Here is a 5,972-nt window from a genome sequence, read left to right on the forward strand (position 1 = left end):
AAAGCGCTATCTTTAACGTCTTGTAGCCAGACGCTGAACTGTTTCTCAAGGATTCTTCAAATAAATCACTGACTTGGCATGACCAATTTGACCATCCAAGTAAGGCTTCAATCTCTGACCATTGACCTTAAAAGAATCACCTGAGTTTCCCTAAACTTCCACAGAACCATATGGAAAGACCCGAACAATAGTGAATGGTCCTGACCATCTTGACTTCAATTTGCCAGGAAAAAGTCTCAATCTTGAATTAAAAAGAAGTACCTTCTGCCCTGGTTGGAACTCTTTCCTGACTAAGTTCTTGTCATGCCAAGCCTTTGTTCTCTCTTTATAAATCTTGGCGTTTTCATAAGCCTCATTTCTGAACTCATCAAGTTCATTCACTTGCAACAACCTTCATTCACTGGCTACACTCCAATCAAAATTCAACTTTTTCATAGCCCAAAATGCCCTATGCTCCAACTCAACTGGTAAATGACACGCTTTACCAAACACCAACCTGTAAGGAGACATACCTATTGGTGTTTTGAATGCAGTTCTGTAGGCCCAAATCGCATCATCTAACTTCTTCGACCAATTTTTCCTCGAACTGTCAACAGTCTTCTCAAGGATACTTTTGATTTCTCTGTTTGAAATTTCAGCTTGCCCATTCGATTGAGGATGGTAAGGCAAAGCTTTTCGATGATATACTCCATAACGAGCCAGTAATGCATCAAGTTGTTTACTCACAAAGTGTTTTCCTTCATCACTAATGAGAGCTCAGGGAGTGCCAAATCTAGTAAAAATATGTTTATGAAGAAAATTAAGCACAGTTTTACTGTCATTGGCTCTAGTTGCTGCAGCCTCCACCCATTTAGATACATAATCTACTGCCAATAGAATATATTCATTGTTGTAAGATGGTGGAAAAGGCCCCATGAAATCAATGCCCCATACATCAAAAAGTTCCACTTTAAGAATTCCATGTAAAGGCATCTCATTTCTCCTCGAGATATCACCAGTTCGCTGACATCTATCACAAGCCTTGACAAAAGCATTAGCATCTTTGAATAATGCAGGCCAATAAAAACCACTTTGTAATACCTTGGCTGCCGTTCTGGATGCACCAAAGTGCCCACCACATTGTTGAGTGTGACAATGGTTGAGAATTGACTGCATCTCTTCTTCAGGAACACACCATCTGATAATTTGATCCACACAATGCCTATAGAGAATAGGCTCCTCCCAATAGTAATGTTTCACCTCAGAAAAGAACTTCTTTAATTGCTGCTTCGACATTTCAGGAGGCACAATCTTGGCAACCAAGAAGTTCACTATGTCAGCAAACCAAAGGACAGCTAAATTCTCACTTACCCCAAACAACTGCTCATCAGGAAAGTAATCATTGATTTGCACTGCTTTCTTATTTTCATTCTCCTCCACTTCAAGTCTAGAGAGGTGATCAGCTACCACATTCTCGCTACCTTTCTTGTCACGAATTTCCATGTCAAATTCTTGAAGTAAAAGAATCCATCTAATCAGGCGGGGCTTGGCATCTTTCTTTGACATCAAGTATTTAATGGTAGAGTGATCAGTGTAGATAATCACTTTATTACCAATCAGATACAGTCTAAATTTATCACAGGCAAACACAATAGCTAGCAACTCTTTTTCTGTAGTAGCATAATTCAGTTGAGCATCATTTAGAGTCCGACTAGCATAATAAATAGACCTGAATACCTTGTCAATTCGCTGTCCCAAAACTGCCCCCACTGCATAGTCACTAGCATCACACATCAACTCAAAAGGCAATTCCCAATTTGGAGCTATCACAATTGGAGCAGAAATAAGCTTTTCTTTCAAGACATTGAAAGCCTTCAAGCATTCATCATTAAAATCAAAGATAACTCCATTCATAAGCAGATTCGAGAGAGGCTTGGACACTTTAGAGAAATCTTTTATGAATCTTTGATAGAACCCAGCATGACCAAGAAAACTTCTTACACCCTTGACTGAAACTGGTGGAGGAAGCTTTTCAATGGTAGAAATTTTTGCTCTATCTACCTCAATTTCCTCACTTGAAATTTTATGGCCAAGAACAATCCCCTCTTTTACCATAAAATGGCATTTCTCCCAATTCAACACCAGATTTGCCTTCTCACAACAATTCAACACGTTCTCCAAGTTACCCAAACAGAGGTCAAATGATGAGCCAAAAACAGAGAAATCATCCATGAATATCTCAATACACCTTTCTACCATATCTGAAAATATGGCCATCATGAACCGTTGAAATGTTGCAGGGGCATTACATAGTCCAAATGGCATTCTCCTGAAAGAAAATGTGCCATAAGGACATGTAAAAGTTGTTTTCTCTTGATCCTCTGATGCAATAGCAATCTGAAGATACCCTGAATACCCATCCAAGAAACAGTAGTAGTTATGGCCTGCCAGTCTGTCAAGAATTTGATCAAGGAAAGGCAAAGGAAAATGATCCTTCCTTGTTGCCTTGTTGAGCTTGCGGTAATCTATACAAATCCGCCACCCCGTTACAGTTCTTGTTGGAATGAGTTCATTGTTTTCATTTTTTACCACTATCATACCACCCTTTTTAGGTACCACTTACACAGGGCTCACCCATGCGCTATCAGAAATTGGGTAGATCACCCCAACGTCCAACCATTTAAGAATCTGCTCAAGTACGACTTCCTTCATGGCTGGATTGAGTCTTCTCTGGGCCTCTATGGATGGCTTGCTATTCTCCTCCAATAATATTTTATGCATCACTGTTGATGGGCTTATTCCTCTAATATCCGCCAATGTCCACCCAATGGTCAATTTATGATCCCTTAAAACCCTCAACAATTTCTCCAATTCTATCTTTGACAAGTCAGCTGACACAATGACAGGTAAAGTTTCGTTCTCCCCCAAATATGCATATCGCAAATGATCTGGAAGAACCTTCAAGTCCAGCTGTGGTGGCTGCTGAATGGATGTTAGTGGTTTATCAGGCGCATCTGCTAATTCTTGAAACTTCTTCCAGTATGGCAGGAAGGAATTGATCAAGTTTACACAATCTCTTATCTCAGCATCATCATCATCGACCTCATCACCCAATAATACTGCCTCTAAGGCATCACTATTCATCCTTCTCTTCGAGACTGCCTTCTCTATCACATCCACACTATAGCAACTGTCACTAGCCACCGGATACTTCATAGCCTTGAAGACATTAAAGACCACCTCATCTCCTTGAACTCTAAGCTTAAGCTCTCCCTTTTGAACATCAATAAGAGCTTGACTTGTGGCTAGAAATGGTCTGCCAAGAATAATAGGTACATCTGTATCCTCCTCCATGTCGAGAACGATAAAGTCAGCTGGAAATATAAACTTATCCACTTTCACAAGAACATCCTCAATAATACCCCGTGGATGTGTCACTGATCGGTCTGCTAGTTGTAGAGTGATGGTTGTTGGTTTTGCCTCCCCCAAACCTAGTCTTCTAAACACAGATAAGGGCATCAGATTAATACTCGCCCCCAGATCACATAAAGCGTGTTTGCATTCAAATTTTCCAATGGTGCAAGGTATGGTGAAGCTCCCCGGATCTCTCAGCTTTTGGGGTAACTTCCTTTGTAATATCGCGCTGCACTCTTCAGTGAGTGCTACAGTCTCATAGTCTTCCATCTTCCTTTTCTTGGACAGAATCTCCTTCACGAATTTCACATAGCTAGGCATTTTCTCCAAGGCCTCAGCGAAAGGAATATTTATATGCAGCTTTTTAAACACCTCTAAAAACTTAGAAAACTGTTTATCCAATGTAGTATTTCTAAGCCTCTGAGGATAGGGAACTCAAACTGGCTGCTCATTAACAACTGGTAGGCTCTTTTCTAAAAGCTGGTGGTCTTCAGTAACCTCTGCTGGATCAGACTGTTCACCCATTTCTCCATTCTGAACCACTGCCTGTGGAGATATAGGCTGCTCAGTTTGCTTCCCACTCCTCAGAGTAATTTCCTTAACTTGCTCCTTAGGGTTGACTTCAGTATTACTGGGCAAATTTACCTGCGGTCTGTTATTGAGCATATTAGCCAACTGCCCAACTTGTGTTTCTAGGTTTCTGATAGAAGATCTAGTCTCTGTCATAAAATGAGTTTGAGTGTTGGGGAGAGTCAATAATGCAGCTTGCAATTCATTAGGCCTTTCAGGTGGAGCTTGATTCATTGATTGTTGAGGCCTAGGCTGTTGTGATGAAGAGGCTTGATGCATTGGTGGCTGAGGCATATTATTCTGAAATTGACCTTGAAACTGAGGTTGCTGGCCTTGATTATTCTTCCAAGAAAAATTAGGGTGATTTCGCCACCTAGGATTGTAAGTATTGGAGAATGGATTATTGAATGGGCTCTGAAAGTTTCCCACCGCTTGAACCTAAGCTTGATCCATCGGAGTGTTATTGTTAATATTGGTAGGGCACTGATCAATAGAGTGAGAACCACCACAAATTTCACACCTAGCTGCCATTTGAACCGCATTAGCAGATATAGTGCTCTGTTGTAACTGCTTTGTCAAAGAGGCTACTTGTGCTGTTAGAGTAGTGATGGCATCCAGCTCATGCACCCCAGCTACCTTTCTGACTCCCGATGATCTTTCTTCAGACCACTGATGATTATTTGTGGCCATGTCCTCCAATAGCTCATAAGCACCAGTTGCACTCTTGCTCATAAAAGTACCACCCGCTGCAGCATCAATAATGGTTCTGGTAGTAGGACATAAACCATTATAAAAATTATGCACTAACATCCACTGTTCAATGCCATGATGAGGACATCTTCTCAAAAGTTCCTTGAACTGTTCCCAAGCTTCATACAATGATTCTCCATCATTCTGGCAAAAATTATTGATCTCTCCTCTCAATTTAGCAGCTTTGGAAGGAGGGAAGAATTTTGATAAAAACTTCTAAGCCAAATCTTGCCAGGTAAATATAGAGTTCGGTTGCAAAGAGTTCAGCCAACTTTTAGCTCTATCCCTCAGAGAAAATGGGAAAAGCCTAAGTTTAATAGCATCATCACTCACCCCATTGTATCTAAAAGTTCCACAAAGCTCCAGAAAATTAGACAAATGGGTGTGAGGATCTTCAGAAGGCAACCCATTAAATTGAACAGAGGACTGCACCATTTGTAGAATAGCTGGCTTGATCTCAAAGTTGTTAGCCTCTACAGTTGGTGGGTGTATACTGTTTTTTACTCCCGTCAGAGTGGGCAGTACATAGTCTATCAGGCTCCTCTCAGCATTGTTCTGAGCTTGACCCCCTTGTACAATTCCAGGAATTAAAACATTCCTGCTATCCCCATCATTCTGTGCCATCTTCACAGATTTCTGGGCCTCCCTCTTGTTCTTTCTGTTTTGCTTGCAAGACTTTTCAATCTCAGGATTCAAAGGAACAAGATTGTCTGCTCCTCTTCTGCTACGCATATAACACAATTCACCTGAGATAGACAAATTAAGCAACTAAACAGATTAGAAACAAGAGAAATTAAAATCAAATTAGAATAGAAATTAATCAGACTGATATTGACAATTATTTTCAGTCCCCGGCAACGGCACCAAAAACTTGTTGTGAATTTTTAAGCTATGCAAGTACACACAGTCGCAATTTTGTAATAATATGGTATCGTCCTCAAGGACTGAATTCTCAATTACCAGTCAATTAATTTCTCTTTCTATTTGATCAATTAGAATTCTTGATTTTTAGACACAGCAGAAGAAACTGTAATATTCAGAAACAATAATTAAAAATAAAATAACAAATAATAACAAAACCTAATCTTCTCTACTATCCACTCTATTAATCTTTAATGCAATTACTACTGAAACTCTTCTCATTGAAATGATAGGTTTGCAAAAGTGTTAACTATTCGAGTTACGAAATAGAAAACTCGACCTAGTGTGAATTCCCTATATTTCTATGGTAAATTCAAACAATAGGAAGCAGTGAATAC

The 5,972-nt window shown here is 39.9% G+C and overlaps 1 non-coding gene across 1 annotated transcript; it reads left to right on the forward strand.

Annotated features, from left to right (window-relative positions):
- The first annotated feature begins 4,783 nt into the window (after positions 1 to 4,783).
- Positions 4,784 to 4,890, forward strand: LOC133798814 (small nucleolar RNA R71). Its single transcript, XR_009876032.1, has one exon. It is a non-coding gene; the product is annotated as a small nucleolar RNA R71 (small nucleolar RNA).
- Positions 4,891 to 5,972: the final 1,082 nt, after the last annotated feature.

Source organism: Humulus lupulus, chromosome 8 (assembly GCF_963169125.1).
Source record: "Humulus lupulus chromosome 8, drHumLupu1.1, whole genome shotgun sequence".
Lineage (NCBI taxonomy): Eukaryota > Viridiplantae > Streptophyta > Magnoliopsida > Rosales > Cannabaceae > Humulus > Humulus lupulus.